The sequence below is a fragment of the Lactuca serriola genome, chromosome 3 (genome assembly GCF_051521515.1).
Source record: "Lactuca serriola cultivar US96UC23 chromosome 3, Lser_US96UC23_V15, whole genome shotgun sequence".
NCBI classification, from domain to species: domain Eukaryota; kingdom Viridiplantae; phylum Streptophyta; class Magnoliopsida; order Asterales; family Asteraceae; genus Lactuca; species Lactuca serriola.
Genome location: NC_136410.1, coordinates 275,572,219 through 275,596,795, shown reverse-complemented (window position 1 = coordinate 275,596,795; position 24,577 = coordinate 275,572,219).

Here is a 24,577-nt window from a genome sequence, read left to right as displayed (position 1 = left end):
ATGACGTCCTCCGCCCCAGAACATTTCCGCCGTTCTTGGTTTTCGGGTGTGACAATTTAGTCACGGATATATATATATGAATTTCATTTTGGAATGGCTCAACATAAGGAAATTCTATATATGAGTCCATTATTTGCGTTCTAAAATTCTATTATGATTACGGCATCCCTTTTCATAATCTGAATTATGAGAACTTGGCAAATTGAAATGGAAATATTATAGCAAAAGACTGGTTTAGTCTTTATGTGAGACATCATGAATCGTGTCCCATATGCTTCGGATATAGGATCGATTACATGTGCTATACATTCATCCTTTCTAAAATTTTCCAAATGCTTGGGGCATTAAGGGAAAAGGTTTAGAACTGGATATGACTAAAAGGATTAAAAAATTATCGAGGACAATCTAAGGTTTACCAATGATTGGGTGCTCAAGGACAGTTGGAAGTATAGTGATAATTCTGGAAGGACCATATTGACATAGTCTGTAAGGAGGCAACTCTTGTTCAAAAGTGATAGTCAAAATGGAATCTGGAAATGTTTCAAAGTTAGAATTTTCAATCTGTTTAAGATTAGGAAACTTAATGCAAGAAGGATGTTTCCAAGGAGCTGTTCTCCTTTGGAATACTCTGTAATGATAGTTGTCAAGTCTTTCTGACTTTGTGCATAATCATTACAAGGGGATCAATGCATATAAGTTTTGAATCTAACAAATTTCAGTAAATGACATGAATTTGGAATTCTTGTATTTGCAGTAAGGATTTGGGAGTGTGAAAAGAGAATCATTGAAGTTATGTTCAATGGATCTAGTTCACAAAGTAAAGATCATAGACAAAGATAGTATGCATACTTGGTGTATGGCATGACTAGTGTTTAGAAAACATCGTGTACATGCTTGGAGCATGGGACAACTATTGTTTTAAATTCAAGAATAAAGTTGATAGTTGAAACAGTATACAATGAATAATGTGTAATCATATGGTGATAAATAAAAGGTGTTTTATTTATGTTCATAGATTTTGATACCATATTGGATTCAATTATTATGTTTCACTTTGCATGTTCTGACTTCCCGAATAAACTGGGTTATTCTTCCGGAATGACTAAGTTATTCAAACCATCCATAGTCGGTCATATGTTGGAAGTAGATATGAATTAAGACTGTCATGGGTTGGCTTGTAGAGGTCTAAGGTGTTGGACAATGGGCTACAACACTCATGAGTGCTCATAAATTCTGAGTATTGGATTCAACCCGCGCTCATTGGAATCACTTCATGGATTTTATCACGAGTGATCATGAGATGATGATATCTTATATTCTTCAAACCTAGAGATATGAGTTGTTACTATGAGTTGATAGTACATTGATTGCACGGAAACGCATTTGGTAACTCGGTGCTATAAAACGTGTCTTTGTGTATGATTCAACAAGTAGTAGAACAAGCCATATGAGTCGAAGTTTATCCATTCCTTTTACCTTCGGGATAAAAGCGATATCTGTGGGCCCCTCGATGATTTGTTGATGACCAATGGAAGTGCTCGGCCGGGCCAGGACTGATTTGATTTGTTCAATTAGTCAGTCGTCATAAATCGGAAATCGGGAAACAACAAATGGACAGAGAGAATGATTATAATCAATGTCTCAGTCCATATGATATCTAGAATAGGGGAATATACGATCCCTTATATAATGGACAAGTCATTGACAAAGGTCAGAGTTCATCTACAAGGTTAGAGTTCGACAGAATCTTTTGAGAGCTACGATTTCCAGTTGGTTCCTGAAGTCACACGCAATAATAGTTTTAGACTTATCCAAGTGGGAGACTGTTGGATTAATGTCTAAGTCCATAACTATAATTGGTAAGACTTGACCTGACCCAGCATGGTCCATCTGGGTTACATGGCATCATGCACTTGGATAGACTATAATGAGACAAATAAAACACTTATGGTTATTAATATGTTATAAGTTCTAGTATATTAATAATAAGAATAATACGATTATTTAATTTAGTATTGATCAAGAATTAATCTAGGATTAATTAAGTGATCAAAAGAAGACTAATTAAATATATGGGTTGATTGTGTAAATCATCCATACTTGTATAGTGGGCTAATGCTCCATGGATAATCAAGTTGGGCTAAAATCCATAGGATGGTCCATGGATGCTCCATGGTGTATTTGAACCCATGGATCTAAGGAAATGGAAAGTCATGACAATTAAGGTTTACCCGAATTGTAACACTATATAAAGATCTTATTCTTGAGAAAATCGGTGACTAGGATCATACTAGAGAGAGTAAGAAAGGGCTAGCCGATTTCATGAAGTGTAGATTTCTCTCAAGTTATTCCAAGTGTATTTGGTGTTGTGTGAACCATTTGAGGTGTCACACTTGGGGCCCTAGGCACTGAAGCTTCATGAAGACTTTCTGCATCAAAGAGGTATGTATTCTATCTTGTTACACTCATTGTTTTGTATGCTAGATTAGGATAATACCTTGGAAGTTCTTATTTTCATGTATAATAGAGAAAACATAGATCCAAGGGATTTAGGGTTGCATGTACACTTAGGAGTGTTAGAATGCTCAAAACCCAACAGAGTTTGCACCGGCTGTCGAGCTTCAGCAGCTGGCCAGGCAGTTTTTAGATATGAGGCAGACGACGGAGACCTTGGCGGAGATCAATGTCGTGCAGTGTTTGAATTATCCTCGGCGCACAAGTCGACTCCCTTCGACTCCTCGATCCCTACATGACAACATTCAAGTCAACACACAGCACGTGCAACCCTAAACAGGGTCAGTCCAAGTCCAGTCAAAATCGACTTCAAGGTGACCCAACTCGTTGAGTTGGGCAGTCAACTCACCGAGTACCTCAACCTTTACTCGTCCTCGTCCATGACCCAACTCGTCGAGTTAGGCCGTCAACTCGACGAGTTCCTCTCTCATATGAACATCGTATGAACCTTATCCGACTCGCCGTGTTGTATGAATACTCATCGAGTCCACCTTCATCTAATGAACAAGTCTTGTCCTTGACTCGCCGAGTTGATGAACAACTCATTGAGCTCATCTTCATCCTTAAGAAGATTTCCTTGGACTCGTAGAGTCTGTTCTAGCACTCATTGAGTCCCATGAACTCCAGTTCTAAAATCATGTCCAATGCATTTGGTAACTCTTCCTGTCTGGTTACAACCCTTCTAACACTCAACAGGGTTCCTTTGACCCTCAACAGATATGGGGCTCAAAGCCTCGAATTCGTCGAGTCCAAGATCGGACTCGCCGAGTCAGTCACGTCCACACGCTAAATCCTCAATTTCTGATGTACAACCTTTGATCAAAAGATAGATCCAAGCTTTTATAAGCGATCTAGCACATAAAGTTACAAACTTTACGTGCTTGCATGGGACTTTGAGCTCAAAAATACATAAGAAAAGCTCTTAAGATGTATGGGGTCTTTCATGGGTGCAAAAGCAACTCAAATCTTCCTAGTGACCCCTTTAATGATGTGATTCAGAAGCTTTAACCCCCAACCATGTTTGCAAACATGGTTGGCCACCAATAATGGCTTTTAAAAGCCCTAAATCTCCCCAAAGAGGGATCTACCAAATGAGTGAGCAAGGTTACAACTTTTTACCTTCAATGAGGTATAGAAGATGCACAAACTCGGGTTCCCTTAGTCTCTACTTGCATCCTCAAGCTTTTCTCCTTCCTTCTTAAGACCACAAGCACCAAAATCCACCAACAAGGCTTAGACTGCTTCAATAACGGCTAGGGTTTCAATGAGAGGTGTTTTGGGAGCATAAGGGACGTTGTGGTCGACATAACATTGCTTAAATAGGCTGCAAACACTAAGATTAGGGTTTTTGTCCAAATAGTGTCTACTCGTCGAGTCCGAGACCTGACTCGCCGAGTCTATCGCTTAAATCCCGCGTCCCATCTCACTTCTACTCGGCGAGTTGGTCCTTCAACTCGCCGAGTCCAAGGCCAAAAATGCAAAGTACTTAGATAAAAATGAAAAAAAAAAATGCGTACCAAGAACCAGGTGCTACAGGAAGCGAAGAAGTTAGGGCTGGCACACAAAACTGTTAACCTCAAAACATAATCTAACATCAAACATGAAAATCAAATAACACTTCTGATCGGAGGGTGACTTGAGGTGTAGGTTCGACGTTGGGCTTAGAGTTACAAAAATCTGGCGACAGCGACCTCAGAGGTGCATAACTCCGACGAATTTAGAGGTATGTATCAACAGAGGTTCAAATGGGTGGATTTTATTGATTAGTTTACAAAAGAGAGTGCGAGAGAAAGATATATCAGGTCTAGAAAGGATGCTCGTCGGACCTAAAGTGGTCGTCGAAGTTAGGTTCACGAGACTTGGAGTGGTTGCCAGCAAGGGGGAAGTGATGGTCGCCAAATATTCATAAATTATTTATAATATTTTTTGTAGTATATAAAAAAATTAAAAAAAATACTAAAAAGGAAGTATAAGGTTAATATGGTCTTTTTCATATATGCAAGGAACCAAACACGCAACAAAATCAAAAGCTAGGGACCGTCCAAGCGTAAAAATAAAATTAAAGGACCAAACATGTAATTGTTACAAAACAAATGGACGATTTCAATAATTTACTTTATAAACATATAATGACGTATTGCTTAGAACTTCATTCGTTATCATAGCGCAGTGACTTGGAATTACTTAATTTGGAAAATATGTTTATTATAAAACGAAACGAATCTAATAATTAATGTCTCTAATTCTTTAATAAGGAAGAAACATTTTGATATTGATGTGAGATTGGCCTACATGTGAAAGATTTCACATTTTATATATGGGACCCTTCAAAATTCACAAGGTATTTATTTGTTGGATTGATTATGAACCAGGTTATTAGATTGACCCACTTGACGGACATATTTTGTATTTTATGGTGTTCTAGTAAGTTATTTGTTGTTTTGTATTTTCCAAAAGGTTTTTTCATCCCAATAATGTCTTATTTGAGAAAATATATTATAAATGACAATGTCCTTTGAAGTTGTTTACAAGAAATACGCCGTAGGCCTTTTAATTATTTAGTTCTATTTTAAATTTTTATACTATTTATATAAGTTGATTTCTTATTTCTTATTCTAACTAGTTGTGAGATTAATTTATTATATATAAGTTAATTTAATATATATATATATATATATATATATATATATATATATATATATATATATATATATATATTGAGAACTTTGAATTTTTAATAAAATCACAAAAATAATGCATTATTAAAATTGGTATGTTTTTTATCTTTTGAATTTAAACAAATAAACAAATGAAACTAAGGAGCTTTAATTCTAATTTTTTTTGAAATTATAAAGTGAGTCAATTAATAAAATTGTTATTCATTTAATAATACATTTATATTAATTATTTCATTAATATATTGTATGGAATCACTAAATATTATTAAAAAATATATTTTAATTAATCGATGAAGCAATCAGGGCCATTGATTGTATTTCAATCATATGTTTTCTATCGTTATATCAAATTGCTGACATCATCTTCCTAAACAATAATTCAAAAACAATTACATTTAATCATAAAATCTTTAAATTCAGTAATTATGTTATCAAATGAAGCATGTTATTTTATTTATATACAAGACATAATTTTCTCTAATTAATATTGTTCTTAATTTAAATTTCCTATTTGTTACTTTTTGCTTCAAAATTCAAACCATTTAAGGTTTTATTATTATTATTATTATTACTTTAAAACTCATTAAATGTGCATATCAATAATTTGGTAATAAATATATAAAATCTAATCTAAGCCCATTACATCAACAAAATATTTGAGAGTCAAAATTGAGGTCAATGTTATTCATAATTTATCTCACATTATAGCCCACGTAGAATGAACCAATTTGAGATAATAGTTTGAATTTTAAAATCATTCAATAAGCAAGTAAATTAATTTGATATTTTGAATCAATATAACTAATATATTTTTTTTTCCAGATGAATAATTGAAAATCTCGAAGAAGATATCTTAGATCCTAATTTTATTTGGAATATAATGATTTCTTTATTCACAAACATCCTATATATACGATTACATTGAAGTCGTTATTTTTATGATTTTGGATAGAACCTTACAATTTACAGTGTTGTTCTTCAACGGTATTCTTCTCCAATTCTTTTTTGTAGATTTTTTTTTACTTTGTTCTCCTTATTCTTCTCTAATTTCATGCATTTACTCAACCTGTTATTACTGTATTTCTATTGAGAGGTCAGAAAAAATTAATCAACCAATTTTAAGCATATTAGTTTCAATCATCTCTATCTTTAAATATATTAAACGAGAACCCTTAATTCACCAATGAATGAATCTGAACTCTTGATTGTATTTCAATCCGTTAGGTTTTAGTTTAAATTTCTAAAACCAAAAAAATAGGTTATGGGTTACGTTTTTGGACTTAAAATCAACTCATTGGAACCGATCCAACCCATTATATATATATATATATATATATATATATATATATATATATATATATATATATATATATATATGCATTTGATGGGCTTAAAACACAAACATAAACTTATTGTAGTGGTTCACACACTTTTATGTTCTCCGTTAGGTCTCTGGTTCAAAACATGTTTCCTGCATTTTGCTTGTTTTAATTTCGTTGTTGTGGTTAAGGCGTTATATTTTGCTTGTTTTAATTTCGTTGTGGTGGTTAAGGCGCTGTTGTACACATATTACTAGGCGAATGCCCGCGCATTGCGCATAAACACCTATATAGTTGAAGTCTTTACGAATATATGTTTTTTTTTAAATATAATAATAATTTTTTGCTAAATCTTACATAATAATTCGTATACTAAATTGATATAATATATAGACTATTTTAAAGTATATGATAATATATGCATCTATTATAACTGCATAATCTCAATCGTTTGAATAAGCTTTACCTGCGAGTTATAGATAAATAAGATTAAATATATTATCTGCTTTAATGTTATTTATAGTTGTTATTGTTAATTAATTTTTAAAAAATTTTTGTTTGCTTAATTTTTTAATTTCTAACATTATAATTATTTAAAACATCAAACATTTATTTTGATTTTAATGGTAACAATATTGTCATTTATATGGAGTTATTTTATTTATTATTATTGTAAGTTATTTTAAGCTACTTATTTGGAAAATTTTAACGCTTATAAAAATAGCGGTAGCAAATATTTTAGTTAAATTGAGGTTACAATTTAGGTTTTTCATTTATCACTTTTAAGTATTTACAAAATATTCTTTGGTTTTGTAAGCGGAACTGATATTTATATTTAAGTTAACATTGTAAGGTTATATTTAAATTAATAGTTTAAATATTTTGTCCAAAGTGTTCGCTTTAAACTTATAATGGTTTACATACAACAACACATTAAATCTAATAAATAAAGTATAATATATTAAAAGTTAAAGACATAACTTTATAAGTAGAAGTAAATATATTATTTTAAAATTTAAATTTAGTTTATTTATGATTACACATTAGGTTTGATATTTAGTTAACATTCTTAACCGACTTATAAGCATTATTAGAAGGATACTACAATTTATTATTTTTAATTATTTACAAAATATTCATTGGGTTCTTTCAGTTAAACTAAAATTTATATTTAAGTTGATTATGTATTGTTATATTTAAATTAATAATTTAAGTATTTTAAAGAAATCGTTCCAAAGTTGTATCTTTAAATGATAATGGTTTGCATCCAACAATATATTAAAACTAATAAATTTAGTATAATATGTTAAATGTTAAAAAACATAACATTATAAGTAAAAGTAGACATATAATTTTAATATTGAAATTTAATTTATATATGATTATACATTAGGTTTGATATTTATTTAACCTAATTAACCAAATTATAATTATTATTAGAAAGAAATTGAAAAATAGTAGGAATTTCAAATGAATGTGGTGAAAGAAAAAATACATGCGACTTTCACAGGATTGTATAGGTGAATGCCCGCGCTTAGCACAGAAACACCCATATAATTCAAATCCTTACAAACATATGTTTTTTAAATTCAATAATAACATTTTTTTAAATTTGATATAATAACTCGTATACTAAGTTGATATAATATATTGATTATTTTGAGTTATATACTAATATATACATCTATTATAACTGCATAATCTCAATCGTTTCAATGACTTCTACCCGCGAGTTACCCATAAATAAAATTAACTATAATATATGGTTTAATGTTATTTATAGCTATTGTTATTGTTAATTAATTTTTTTAAATTTATTTGCTTAACGTTTTAATTTCTATCATTATAATTATTTAAAACATCAAAAATTGTTTTTTTTTATTTTAAAAGTAACATATCATTTATATAGAGTTATTTTTAACTATTGTTATTTTAAGATTTTTTAAGCTACTTATTTGAAAACTTTTAACGATTATAAAAATATCTTTACAAAATATTTTACTTAAATTGGGATTACAATTTATTTTTTGAATTTTGTACTGCAATTTATCAATTTTAACTATTTACAAAATATTCTTTGACTTATTTTTAAGTGCAACTGAAATTTATATATAAGTTGACACTGTAATGTTATATATTTAAATTAACAATTTAACTATTTTGTCAAAGTTGTTCAAATGTTGCAGCTTTAAATTAACAATAGTTTACATACAACAACATATTAAATATAATAAATTGAGTATAATATGTTAAAAGTTAAGTAAATAACTTTATAAGTAGACGTTAATATATTATTTTAAAATTGAACTTTAGTTTATTTATGATTACACTTTACGTTTCCTATTTATTTAGCCTTATTGCCCGACTTTTAATCGTTATAAGAAAGACACTATAATTTATCATTTTTAACTATTTACAAAATATTCTTTGGGTTGTCTAAGTTAAACTAAAATCTAAATTTAAGTTGATCTTGTATTGTTATATTTAAATTAATAATTTAAGTATTTTGTATAATATGTTAAAAGTTAAAAAACATAACTTTATAAGTAGAAGTAAAGATATTCTTTTAGTATTGAAGTCTAGTTTATATATGATTACACTTTAGGTTTGGTATTTATCTAACATTATTAGCAAACTTATAATCATTATTCAAAAGAAATTGAAAAGTCATGAGAGTTTCAAATGAATGTGGTGAAAGGAAAAATACATGGGAGTATCAAATGAATGTGGTGAAAGAAAAAATGTTTCTTGTATAAGTATATATATTATAGATTATTGTTGTGAATGTAATACATAAGAAGCTAGTTGGCCAGATGGTTAAAGGCATTGTATTCATGATATCGGTCACCCAAGTTCAAAACATACTTATGTCACTAATGGTTTTATTTTGTTTTGCACAACTTCATATCATTTCTTTGTAACACTACAAATTTTCAACATAATTTTTCATTTTCAAAGTAACATAATTCCAATTATTACATTTCAAAAGAAACAAAATTGTTTAAATTTATCAAAACACAATTTAATAATTGTTTTGATAATCCAATATCCTCTAAAAACATAAACTCTATCTCGTGTGTACAATCAAGTCGGCGCCTTTCGGTGATCCTGACAAGTACCTGAAACACATAACACATAACACGGTAAGCACAAAGCTTAGTGAGTTCCCCCAAATTACCACACACATCTCATTCGTCTCTCATTGCTGTATCTCGATAGAGAACCTCCGATCAATGTGTCTCAGTGGGGACCCACCGGTTCTACAACTAAGGTTGAACCCTCCGGTCCTAACTCAATAAAGCTCGAAATAATACACAACATAAATCACAAAGAAATAATGTAGGATATCACAATTCTCAATAAATGCATACAAGAATTTTCGGTCACATAATGTTACCACTCATGGTAAGTATAATGGGAAGACTTACCTCGTAAGTAAGCAAATAAACCTCGTACCCCTCAAACGGTCTAATCCTCGCTTACTTGTCATAATCATCTCTAATTAAAACCTATCATCTCAACCCAAATAATTTAAACTGACCTCTTTCACTGACCGTTGGAAAAGGTAAAGCACCATTTTACCCCTCTACGGTCTCTGTAATCCATGTCTTGACAAAACCCTAAAAGTCAACAGAAGTCAACACTTGTGTCAACAGTCCATGTTGACTCAACTCGTCGAGTGCATCGATGTGACTTGTCGAGTTCCTTCGTTTTCACAAAAATACGTGAAAGTCCAACTCAACTCGTCAAGTTGTTTCATGAACTCATCGAGTTACAACGTGTCCAGACTCGTCGGGGAAAACCTTAACTGACTCGTTGAGTCAACTCACTGACTCATCGAGTGCCTTCATACCATTTCCTTATTCAGACGTTATTAGGTAGAAATGACGTCTCATTCTCTGGATCTAACCTTTTAAAGCTCACTTATTGTTGGGTTTTGGTATAATACAACATCCTATGGTGCACATACAACCCTAAATACCTTGGATCTATGTTATCACTAATTATACATGCAAATGGTTTCCAAGGCATTAAACCTATAACTAGCATGCATTTGACATAAACCATATAATATACTAGTTAGGGAAACATACCTTTTATGTGGCTTGAAGTCTTGATGTATTTGGCCTTAAGAGCTTAGCACCAATAGTATGAAATGCCATAAATGGAATCACAACATGCCTAGGACAAAGGTGGCTCTGAAGAGAGAATTCCATGCACCAAAACACCTCCATATTTCTCTAAGAAAAGAAGTGGTGATTTTGGCTATGGAGTAACCTATTTATATGTAGGATTCCAAGGGTCATGGGTATAACCCATAATCCATACCCATGGGTTTTATGATCCATGGTTCATGTGGCCCAAATCTTTATGTATCCATACATAAACTTGGTCCAACATGGGTCATAAGCCCAACACATATAAATATAACTAATTATCATAATTAGTCCCTATAGATTTAATTAGTCTCACTTTATCACTAAATTAATTCCAAATTAATTCTTGATCGATACTAATTAAAACATATGATTTCATATTAATATATTATAACTTATAATATATTAATAAACCATAAATAATCTTCTCTCAAAAGTCCATCCTAACAAATTGTATTGATGATATGCAACCCAAATGGACCATGCTACTCTCGGGTCAAGTACATACCAATAATAGTTATGGGCTTAGACATCTAATCCAATAGTCTCCCACTTGGATAAGTCTAAAACTATTATTGCAAGTACGACTTCATAACCCGACTAGCAATCGTAGCTCTTAAAGCCACTGTCGAACTCTGAACAAATCAATGATGCGTCCATTATATAAGGGATCATATATTCCTCCATTCTAGATACCATATGGACTGATACATGGATTATAATCATTCTCTCTGTCCATTTGTTGTTTCCCGATTTCCGATTTATGACGACTAACTAATTGAACAAATCAAATCAGTCATGGCCCGGCCGAGCACTTCCATTTGTCATCATCAAATCATTGTGGGGCCCACAGATATCGCTTTTATCCGGAAGGTAAAGTGAATGGATAAACTTCGACTCATATGGCTTGTTCTACTACTTGTTGAATCATACACAAAGACACGTTTTATAGCACCGAGTTACCGAATGCGATTTCGTGCAATCAATGTACAACCAACTCATAGTAACAACTCATATCTCTAGGTTTGAAGAATATAAGATATTATCGTCCCATGATCACTCGTGATAAAATCCATGAAGTGATTCCAATGAGCGTGGGTTGAATCCAATAGTCAAAACTTATGAGCACTAATGAATATTGTAGCACCACCTTGTCCAACATCTTAGACCTCTACAAACCCAACCCATGCCGGTCTTGATTCATATCTACTTCCAACATATGACCGACTGTGGATGGTTTGAATAACTTAGTCAATCAGAACAGTGACCTAGTTACTCTGGAAGTCAAAACATGCAAAGTGAAACATAATAATAATAGAATCCAATATGGTCTCAGAACTTATGAATATAGATAAAACACCTTTTATTTATCACCATATGATTACACATTATTCATTGTATACTGTTTCAGCTATCAACTTTATTCTTGAATTAAAACAATAGTTGTCCCATGCTCCAAGCATGTACACTATATTTTTCTAAACACTAGTCATGCCACACACCAAGTATGCATACTATGTTTGTCTATGATCTCTACTTTGTGAAATAGATCAATTGAACATAACTCCAATGATTCTCATTTCACAGTCCCAAATCTTACTGCAAATGCAAGAATTCGAAATGCATTCCATTTACTGAAATCTGTTAGATTCTAAACTTATATGCATTGATCCTCTTGTAATGATTATGCACAAATTCACAAAGACTTCACAACAATAATTACAGAATATTCCAAAGGAGATCAACTCCTTGGAAACATCCTTCTTGCATTAAGTTTCCTAATCATACAGATTGAGTACTTTCTAACTTTGAAGCATTTCCATATTCCATTTTGACTATCACTTCTGAACAAGAGTTGCCTCCTTACAAATTATGTCAATATGGTCCTTCCAGAATTAATACTATACTTCCAACTGTCCTTGAGCAACCAATCTTTGGTAAACCTTAGATTGTCCTCAACAATTGCTTAATCATTTTAGTGATATCAATTTCTAGACTTTTTCCCTTCTTCATGCCCCAGGCATTTGGAAAAACTTAGAAAGAGTGAATATAGCACATGCGATCGATCCTATATCCGAAGAATATGGGACATGATTCATGATGTCTCACATAAAGACTAAACCAGTCTTTTGCTATAACATTTCCATTTCTATTTGCCAAGTTCTCATAATTCAGATTATGAAAACGGATGCCGTAATCATAATTGAATTTTAGAACGCAAATAATGAACCCATATATAGAATTTCCTTATGTTGATCCATCCAAACATGAAATTCATATATATTCTTGACTAAATACGATTGAGACCTAAATCTAAGCTTTTAGATTTGAGATGAAGTATAATTTCCTCTCCCTTAATTATAGCAAAACAACTTTTTCAACCCCTGCAACCTCGCGAATTGAAACTTTTGTTTTCTATAATTAACATTGCTAACTTGCTATACTTATCATAATTATCATGCTCCCACTAACATGATGATTATTAGCATAACACTTATGCTCCCACTAGCTTTGACATGTACCTAGAAATCAACTGAATTTCTAGAAATCAATACTTTATTGACTTTCTTACCAAAGTTCAGATTTCTGATACTAGATTGCCTTGATAAGACTTTATCAATAATATACACCTCTCTTAGATAGCTCACATGTGTGTCTAAACAATTATGAAGAGGGATGTTGTAATCATAATGTTTAGACCTTTTGTCATTCCCACAATTGCTATCTACTGAAAATCTACTTAGTGAAAGTGTTTCCTTACCGTCATTTTCATGAATCGAAGAGAAACCTGATGACACTTAGATTTAATGGTCTATATGTTCTTATCCATGTGAATTGTCAAAACCTGAGTCACAAGCCAAGGATAATGACAAATACAAACTCATATGGATTGAACTTGTTCAATCTTAATTTCTTGCCACCTGGCAACTCAAGGGCCTGCCATTGTTTCCAAGTAGTTATGCAAACAATTGAGAACATGTAGAACTCAAATGTATAGCCAACTTAACTGGAATGGGCACAGAAATGTCAGCACGATAGGTTATAAACCTCTACTTGTGTGCTAGCGATGAGATAACGATTTTATTCTTGATTACTTCTTGAAACCTTTTTCAGGATCTTTTAGATTCCCACTGTCTCCTTGTCCTATACAACTTTCATGCCAAATATTCAAGAGATAATGTGGATTCTAATCAACACAGACACTTAACACAATTAGCCTTAGTTGGTCTTTGTTTTATCCAAAACATCACAACTTAATTTCAAATCTACAAGCGTAGAAAACTTTTACTCTTACATTTGACAAGTGTTTTAAACCTTCATTAAGACATGTCACTCAAGTTACAATCTTAGAGTATAACTCTATGAATTGTTTTGGAATGAAGTATGAATCATCTTCTTGATTTAACAACTTCAACAATTCATAACTCCTCTTCTTAACTATCAGAATGTACTTAGAGGATGAATTGTGATAAGGTCTCAAAATGATTAAGATGACCTTAAAACATGATACTAAAGTACTCTCCCATCTTTTCAGATTTGAGAAACTTTTATCATTCTGCCTAATTTGATTCTTCTTATTCGTTCTGTCATACATTGAAAATTTTCCAATGTTTCAGAATTATACTTAAGTATAATCATATTTACTAAACCTTAGTAAATCATGACAAATAGTCTTATCCATCTTTTGTGGTGGACTTTGACAAGTGCACAAGAAAGTGTACTTGATCCCCTAGTCCTTCTCTTGACTCACACATCCATGTGAACAAGTAGTTAGTCTTAATTTTTCCAATGCTTGAAAGTTCTCATTCATCATACTATACAACTTGCATGATTCCATGTTTTGGTCCAATTGAAACTTCGGTGATGAGAATCTTTCCTTATTTGGTAAATCTAGACACTACCACAAATGAACGAATCAAATTCATATTTCCAATATTGCTATAAACATACAAACATCAAGTTTTCATGAATGTTATTGTAAGGAGTTAAAAATAAAGTAAAACAAACTTTTATTTATTTTAAAATGCGGAAAAAAACTTTTTCCTTACAATGTAACTTGAAATGAAAACTATGTTATTACTTGTTTTCTAGCAATCTATCATAACTCCTAAGAGTAGCTCAATAATCCAATCTTCAATCAAGTGATAGAAATCCATCTTCGCGATCAGATTCAACATACTCTTTCTTTAAGTTTCCTTCACTTTTCCTTTGATTCTTAAACATCAACATGTGACGAAGTCACATCTTGTAATAAGAATCTCATAATAGAAACTTAACCGAGTTAGATAGTGGACCTTACCTGAAATAGAATCAAACTTATTGACATTACTAGCCTTATGATCTTTCAGGTAAAATTGACAGCTTCACAACCAATGCCCTTTCCTTTTGGCAATAGGACCATATGGACCCTTAGGTAATAGTACATAGGACTATCTCAGACTTAGCCTTTCTCTTTACCATTTGGTCAACCGAGTTGACTATGGCCGATCCCTTTCCATTGGGAAGAGAATGCTTTTCTAGATTTCCCGTGTCACTATTGTCCCTGTCCATAAAGTTTTAGGAAGTTGATCTCCTAATCAAATTTGCTTTACTAGTACACTAAATCATTTCTGATTTAGCAGCACTAAGCAAATAGATAAGATCATTAAGGGTCTTGTCATAGTCTGTTTCATAGGAGTCCCAAAGGAACTCACTATGTGACTTAGAAAGTAGTTGAGGCACCAAGTTTCTCAAAACTTTGACAGCCAACTCTCCTGGCTTGTCAATATGTGACTACATCTCCAAGATGTGATCACACATAGACCTTTGCTTGCCAATAGGCCTTCAGTCGCCTTAAAATTTTCAAGAACTTGTGGGTTAGGGAAAATAATTGCAGTAGGTGAAAGAAGTATGATTTCCATGGCACATCGTCTTCATTTAGGAAAGCTTGTTTCAAGAGATTTAGGAAGATCATAAATGTCTAAACCAGACATCTTTTTGAGAGATATTCAAGATAGTTGATTTAAAGTACTTAATATGACACCCAATATGAAATATTAATGCCAGGACCCAACAAACTATTTTATAACTTAGAAGAGGGATGCCGTAATCCAAGCTATAAAATATTCGAAGGTAGGTGAATGGCGATTCACCAATTTCCACCAAGATAAACAAAATGTATTAGTAGGCTTTAATTGGTTTTTGAAAGTCCTAGATCTTTGAGATTCATTGAACTTTTCAATGACATGTTTCAATCTCGAGTGTGCCCTTCAGGTTTCGTCATTGGGATGCCGAGGATCACAAAACAAGGTGAGAAGTAACCATGCAAATTACTTGGTACCCTTAAGTGTTTACCTCTCAATCGATGTGCCGGTTAACTACACACGCTCCATCGATACAATGATAAACATTAATTTACCCTTTTCCTACCTTGTTAAATACGAGTTAGTGTGCCGGTTAACCACACACTCTCCACTTACCGACTTAAACAAAGTGCAAAGTATAATTTCATGGATTAGCACCTTATTCACATTTTCCTAAGTAACTAAGATTGGGTATTTATAAGAGTTTAGTTACTTAGTATTTATCATTAATACTTTTAATGAAGGGAGAATTCTAGTCCTTGTTCTACCCGTTCAGCTAACGACCCTCCACCGGTCAAGGAAGCGGTGGGTGAGAGTGGACACCCATTAAACTACCATTTTATTAGCAGTAACCTTATACCCCCCCTTATAGACCGGCTTCGTGAATTAGGCCTACTAAAGGTAAGACTGACTTTACTCTTATACATATGTATATAAATATAATTAACTTACAATACTATAAAGTATAGGGGTTGAATTTTAACTTTTAAAATTCTAAGGGCTAACATGGAATTAAAGTATTCATGGGGAAAACTTTACAAATTCCAAAACTTGAGGGCATGTTTTGAAACTATTCAAAACTCTTGGATTTTCATACCTTATGAGTTTAATTAAAGTTTTAAAACCTTTAATGAAGTGACTCTAGAACATCCATAACTTAAGGACAAGTTATGGAGTCATAAAACAATTTAATGAGTAAAAAGACTCTTCATTTTGTAACCTATGACAAGTTTTATGAGTTTTAAGATTCATAAATGTGACTTATAAGTTACATAAACACATTTTATGAACTTCTTTTAGATTAATTTGGATTAAAACCAACTATCACATAATTTTATTCATTAATCTAAATTCACTCATAAAACAAGGTAACACAAAAAACTTTTGGTGATCCATAAATTATTCTTAAGTTATGGAATCCTTTAAAACATTAACACTAAATTTTGTAACTCCATAAAAACTTTGAATCAATTTTTTTTTAAAACCTTTTCATATCCATAACTTATGGAGGTTTCAAAAAATAAAACTCTTTAGATCAATCTTTTAAAACTGATGATGAGTATGTAAAACTCTTTGATCGATTAGATCTTTATAACAGACAAATCAATAAAGTAAAAATAGTGAGATAAAATCACAAGTATGGATTTGAATGAGTCGAATGATTCGACTAACTCAATCCTCAGCAGAGCTCGATGAAGAACTTCCGTTGTAGAGGATTCTAGGGTTACAAAAGATAAGAACATGTACGCTATAAAATCTCTATCAAAATCATTCGGTTCAAGAATGCATGCAAGCATCTATATATAATAACCCTACAAAGAACTCACGGATGGACAGGCCCATATCGGAGACAAAATTGGTCTAGCTAACGAGCCCAAAGACACAATACTAATCTGGACCTAACAATGTCCCCCTTTGCATCAATTTGGAGCGAGACTATCACATCTTCTTGTTGGGTCCAGCTGCCGGAACCTTCTTGGTGGTATCAAACAGACGAGAGATAAGAGCGAGGATCGTTTGTCCAAAGCAAATGTACCACTGGATCATATCATCAAAGTATTTCGTGTCATCAGCAGAGTTTTGCTTGCACCGATGAATAATCCCTAAGACATGTTCCAGACATGCAGTGGTGTAGAGATGTTTGTCTGCCAAAGCGAACATGCATTTTTGACCTTCGTTTCTGGTAAACATAACTGAATTTCTCTTTGGGTCTATCTTCCCCATCTGCTTCATGTTGAGATCACTTGCTGAGCCAACTGGAGAAATAGTAGGCTTTTTCTTGAAGACACTCGCTATTTCCTGATCCATCTTGGCGACTTCCATGATGTAGCAAAAAAGCATCCTCTTGAAGTGGTTAATGATCACACCATATTCTGCTTCATTTGTAAGAAGGATGTTGTGCAAAATAATCTAGTCATGTGGATTTAAGTTGGGAAGATCAGCAAGCGAAATGGCATGTTCGGTCTTGGCAGATCCTCTCAGTACCTTAAACCGAACGTTGATGAAGTTTCCTTCCCGATACGGCTTGAGGACCCGAACATTGACTATCTTCTGAGCACTCCATGTTTGATACTATGGTTGAGCAGCCCTCGGATAGAATTCGACCAAATCCCTATCAACCTTTGGATGAGGATGAGGGAACTCGGCAATGTTGTCAAAGGCATGGAAGACGAACGCCTTTCGGGTCAGTGGCACTTCGAACTGAGAATCGACAGAATTGTCACGATCTAGAGAGATCACTGGTTCTAGCCACAAGATGCTTGGTGTTTTGATGACTTCTTTCAGCAACTTCTCAAGAGTCCAAGGAGGAAAAAGAGTTTTCCTACTCTCAAGAAGGTCGTGAGCTTCTTTCTGCTTTCTTTCAGCTTCTTCAGCCTCTCTAGCCACACGAGCGCTGATGTCGGCATCTTTGTCTCGACCTTGTTTCTTCAAAAGATCAGAAATGGTCTCTTTATCTTCATCGCTCTCTTCAGCAATTCTCTTGCCCTTGTCTTTGACACCCGAACCTGAGGCTTGGCCTGTTGGAGGAGGTTCGGTTGTTTTGGTTGCTGTAGAAGTAGGAGGCGGTTGAGACACATTTTCTCCCCCTTGTTTCGGAATGGAGATGAAGTCAAGGAGCCCTTCAATCTTGCTCAGGAGAGAAAGGGCAGGAGCAAGCTTTTCTCCAAGATCACGCCTCACGGAGTAGTTCAGTATCGGATCATGTGCTTGCAGGATGTTCGAAATGGCTGTGTGGACATCCGAAACACACGAAGACACAATCTCTCTTTCAGATCGAAGAGACTCAATCTCCTTTTGAGAATTGGAGAGTTGAAGACACTTGACGTTCATAGCAGTGGTCTTTCTGGCAAGAGCATCCATAAGAGAATTTTCAGTAGCAAGATCTTCTTGGAGCTTGGTCAATCGCTCCTCAATCGTCGCCTTAAACGCTGAGTTGTCGTCTGAGAGAGTTTGACGAAGAGTGCCAAAAGACTTCAGTTCTGAGGCAACTGAGGTAGCCAGCGTGTTGACCATAAGGTCAAGTGTGACAACCCGATATTTCAAGACAATATGATGGAACGCAAGTCAAATTTAGGTCAAAATTTAACTTTCCTAAAATCTTATTTGGGTTAAATAAAGTAGTAGGAATCGTATCAAGGTTTTCATACATATAAAGAACCCAAAAATCCGAGTTATAACGAAGAAGTTATGACCAACCGAAGATTCTCGACAAAACCGACAATACTGATAAACGTAAAATACGAAGTTTAAATACAATACTTTTTAGCCTTAGGTATCTAAATAAAAGTTTTAGATATCATTAAACCGTAAATGTACATAATAAGAACGTCCAAATCTGACTTCGTATGAAGAAGTTGTGATTTATCTAAGTTACAGATATAACAGTAGACATCTAAAAACTCGAAATAGAGATCTAGAGACTTTTAGCCGACACAATCTAAATGAGAATCGAAGGGCTCAACAATAATAGCGCAACGGTAAAAAGTCTGACGAAAACGGACGTCGGATGAATAAGTTATGGAACTTTAACGGACTTTTCCTGTCCCGACCTTTTAAAAATATAATATTAAAAATAAATTCAAAACTAGCCGACGGAGTCTAAACGAAAGTTGTAGAACATAGTCTCACCTTCGCGTGGATATAAAGAACGTCGAAAACGGAGTTCGTATGAGGAAGATATGAATTTTTGAAGTTTACTAATTAATTAAAATATAAATTTAATTAAAACCCGGTATTATCCGAAGAACGAGTCAGCGGTCCGATCCCCGGTACGCCCAGCGTACCCTCGTACGCCCAGCGTACTCGGATGCTAGGCTCCGGTTCGTCCACGTCGCTCCGATGTTTCAACCGAGGATGCGCTCATGCATGACGCATGAGTACGCAGCGCGTACTCTCGTACGCCCCGCGTAACGAGACCTCTCAGACCCCTATAAATAGACATGCGAGGGTGCCGGCCAAATTTGCTAATTTCCTTCCTTTCTCGCGCCGAAGCTCTGCGTTTAAACCCTCGGAGTCATCCCAAAGGCCCGGTTTTCATATCCATGGTGGGAAGAAAGTTTTACGCTCCCGAGATTCCCGAGGATCTCGAGAGATCCACTTTCTCGAGTAGAAGTTCTGCTCGGTTTTCGTCTCGCTTTCTTCAATCAATCAAGTGAGTTCATACCCCTATAATCCACACTTTTAAATGTTTTATAAATGTTTTTATATGCTTTTAAGGGGGGAATACAAGTAAAACACACAATGATTATCGTATGTTATATAAAGTTTCATTATACACTTTTTATCAACGGAATCACATGTGATTTATAACTATTATAAAGAAACTTTCGTATGCAAAATGTATCACGATAACATCATATCTTTTGAAATGAAAAGTGTTGTTATTTATCTATAAATCAAACACACTGCTTATACTGTATATATATGTGTCCATCTTAGGCACTACAAAAATTATATCTTTCATAACAAGTGGGCATTTCACTAGGGATTACTTTACAAACGAGACACACTTTTAGAAAACTATAATTGGTATAGTTTTATGAGAACATCACGAACTTTTATATACTAGAAATACTATTTCAAGGAGATACATTCATATACAAGAATAAAGGAACATTTTCATAGATACTTCAAATAGTTATCACAAATGTTTTTACATGTTGAAACACTTTTAGAAACTGCCTTACAAACTGTAGGTTTCCTTTTGAGTCTGTTATATTTGTGTTTTCAAACAAAGGTTTTCTCACACTTAAACTGTATTGTCAAACGGTATTTCTAACCGATTTATAAACTGACATCAAGTCATAAATTCCTATTTATTAAACTTTTCAAAACTTCTACAAAACTTCTTTTATGCTTTTATATTATAAATTGCATGCCTCTATAGGTATAGTTATATAAGAAATGTTTAAAATACTTAGGAAGGATATCCACCCTGTTTCTTTTTCCTCGATTTGGATATGGTCTGGTGGGATATCGGGTACTCTTCCGAAGGTCGTTTAAATATTAGTTATATATCATGTGTACATATATGGTCATAAATGTTCCATCAGTTAATTCAGTTCCGATACTCTTGGGTAACAAGGGTGTATAAACCTACTTGGACACTCATCAATTACATTCTAGTAAACTATTATAGGAATAGTTTAGGGTATACAAAACATTATCTCTATTACAAGAAATTACACCCGAGTCAGTTCATTCATGAGTCTAGACTACATGCTATATGAAAGGATACTCTTACAGCGATTCCGCTTACATGAATACGATTACATAGATACGCTTAGCTGAGTACATTTACATAGATCATATATGACGAGTTACTACTACATATGATATGTGTAGATACTCGTATATAGATCACCTTCTTATCTTTACCTTGTGATGCAATCACATAATCGACGAGATGAATTGGACTTTATATCCTAGTACCAAAGGATACTTTGACGGACTAACCATTCCTATAGCCACTGTTAGCTACAGAGGATGATGACATATCTACGGATGTCTACGGTTGATCATTTTACGGTGAGTTTCCATGCCGTGTGTATCTTTACTTAAGGGACTAACTATTCCTAAACCCAGCTGTTAGCAACAGAGGTAAATACACATCTACAGATGTCTACGGTTGATCAGTTTACGGCGAGTTTCCACGCCATGTGTATCTTCGTACCAAAGGATACAACATAACTTATTAGTACTTTTAGAGTTTTATAATAATAGTTAAACAGGGAAAAACCGTTACATTTTCAAGTGATGTGTACTTTCAAAACAGTCAGGTCTTAGTAAAAGACTACTTGCAAAACATTCGGGTCTTGGTAGAAGACTACTTTTATACTAGTAGGAAATATGGGATTTTCTAGAGTTTTCATACTTATACTAAATGTTTCATCAATCATTCACCAGTCTTTCATAACAACTAATCAAAGCGATGACATTAAATACTTATGAACTCACCAGCTTAAATGCTGACCTACACTTTCAAAATAACTTGTATTCTCAGGTTACAAATAGACAGGTGCCGATGCAAGGTTTATAGAAGACGGAGCAGTCAAGACTCGTCTTTTATTTTGATCAGTTATCATGTTGTCTTGTACTATGAAGGAAAACACTTGTAACTGAAATTATACTATTAATGCAATGGATGATGTTGTTGCTTGTTTACTACTTTACATTTGTTGTGATGCATACATGACGTCCTCCGCCCCAGAACGTTTCCGCCGTTCTCGGTTTTGGGGTGTGACGTCAAGCTTCGTTTTGGTGCTTTCGACAGTTTCCTATAAAGACTTCAACAAAGAGGAAGCATCAGTAAATAGTTTTTCAACTTTTTCGGTCGCAACCTCACAGGCTTTAGTGGATGCAGCAATGGCGGCAGTAGTTGAGCTGAGAGAAACTTCTTGAGCTTTCGAAAAAGCATCAACAATCTTCTGAATAGCAACTTCAGAGATGGAGGACTGTGATGAAGAAGAGGAGGCACTGAGCGAATCGATCTTGTCGTGAAGCTCCTTGAGATGCTTCTTGGTAACGGGAGCATCATCATCGTCATCACTCTGCACCTGAAATGGACTGTAATAGACCGAATTAAATGTCATGTCCTCCCCACCAAGAAATGGTTCTTCGTCCTCTGCTGCCTGAGCAGGAGATGAGGGTGGAGGTGAGGGTGGAGGTGAGGTAGTGAAAGTAGGTTCGGGTTGTGAAGTAGGTTCGGTAGTGGGAGTGGGTTCAAGTGCTTTAGTAGAAGCCCCCGTATCAGATACGTTGGTTCAGCGGTGGTTGTGGTAGCTTTTGTAAAAATAAGAGGGGGTACTGGGATAGAGGTAGGTGGTATTTGAGTGGTGGAGGTTATGGGGGAATGGAAATAGGAATGGTAACTGGTGGAGAAGAGATAGGTGAAGTGGAAACATGAACTTCTGGGGTAGGCGATCGTGGAGGAGTGTTGCCACGAAGGGACTCGTCAGAGTCGAAATTATCTTCCTCAGATTCGCTTGAGGAGGAAGTTAAGATCAGCTTTCGCCTGGGTTGGGTTTTTCTCTTCTTCAGCGAAGGGGATTGAGCAGCTTTGGTGGTTTTACGTTTCTTCGGAGAAGGGCCTTTCGCTCCCTTGCCAACCTGCTTGTCTTTGCCTTTTTCATTCTTCTTTCCCCTTGGGGCAGGCTTGTCAGCTTCATGGATAGACTTGATCATCTCAGGAGTGAGCTCTCTCGGACCATAGCGACGAGACTCCTTGTAGGTTCTGATGATACGGCTATCGGCAGGAACATCTCCATACATCGACTCTGGGATGGAGCCAATGAACTGAAACTTGGATGCGTCAGAGACAATTATCTTCGTGGTATGGAAAGTACCAATCGAAGACATTGGAGAACCAGCGACAATGGTGACGTGATACTTGTCCATCACCCATTTTGTAATGAGAGTCCAAAAATGAGCATAGGAAATCTCGGAATGCCGAGATGTAGAAGCCAGACTCTGAATAAGTTGATGCCATAGGAGCGACGCATAGTCCAGGTTGATACCATTATAGACACCATAGTGAATCGAGATGAACAGACGACTCGCTCCGTCTGATCCGGCACTGCGTTCAGATAACCCCTTGAACAGCACTGTAAACAACCCATTCCACTGAGGAGGCAGGCACGATTTCTTGAACTTCGTGACCATTGTCAGCACCTCAGTATAACCCATGTTGTAGAACATAGAGAATAGGTGACCCACCGGAATTGATTTAGGGTTAACCCTAGATGAATCAGGTTCAAACCCTAAAAGTGAGCATAATCGTTGCTTGGAGACTGACGCCTTGTGATCAAGCATGCGAAGTAGATCCTGTCGACTGACTTGTCGTAATGAGCAGTGGCGAAAATCTGAGATAAGAACTCCATAGGAACAGCTTCAGCTTTGGTGAGAGCTGGAGCAGACGGCAAGTACTTGAGGCACTCGATAATCGGTGTTGTGCCTCATGATTGCAACCATGACTGCGGAGCTGTAGGAGTCCTATGAGGACTACTATCCCAGTGAAATATGTCATGATTTGATTGAAAGATACCATCAAAGTGCTCAACAGGAGAGGTATGAGATCATTGCCTCCATGATCACAACCAAAATGAAGAGTGGTGAACCCATCACGGCCTACTTGCAGAAGATGCGGAGATATGTGGAGCGTTTGCTAAAATTTAATGTCAATATTGATGAAGATTTTGCCATAGACATAATTCTACACTCTTTACCTTCTCGTATGACCAGTTTCATATGACTTACCATATGAACTGTAACAACCAAAAACTTCAATATAATTAAACTTTTCAAAACAATTCATTTTAATAATGTCATTATAAAAAGGTTTTTAATACATTATTTATCAGAGTATTTCCCAGGTCCATTTCAAAAAACACCAACGCGAGGAACGGTACGATCACGCCTTTTCCTTGCCACAGACTCCTGAGAACCTGAAAACATAAAACCACAACTGTAATCCCAAAAGCTTAGTGAGATACCCCCAAAATACCAACCACATATATGCCCTTCCAGGCCACGACATTCCGGTCCCAAACATATTGCCTTCCGGCCCA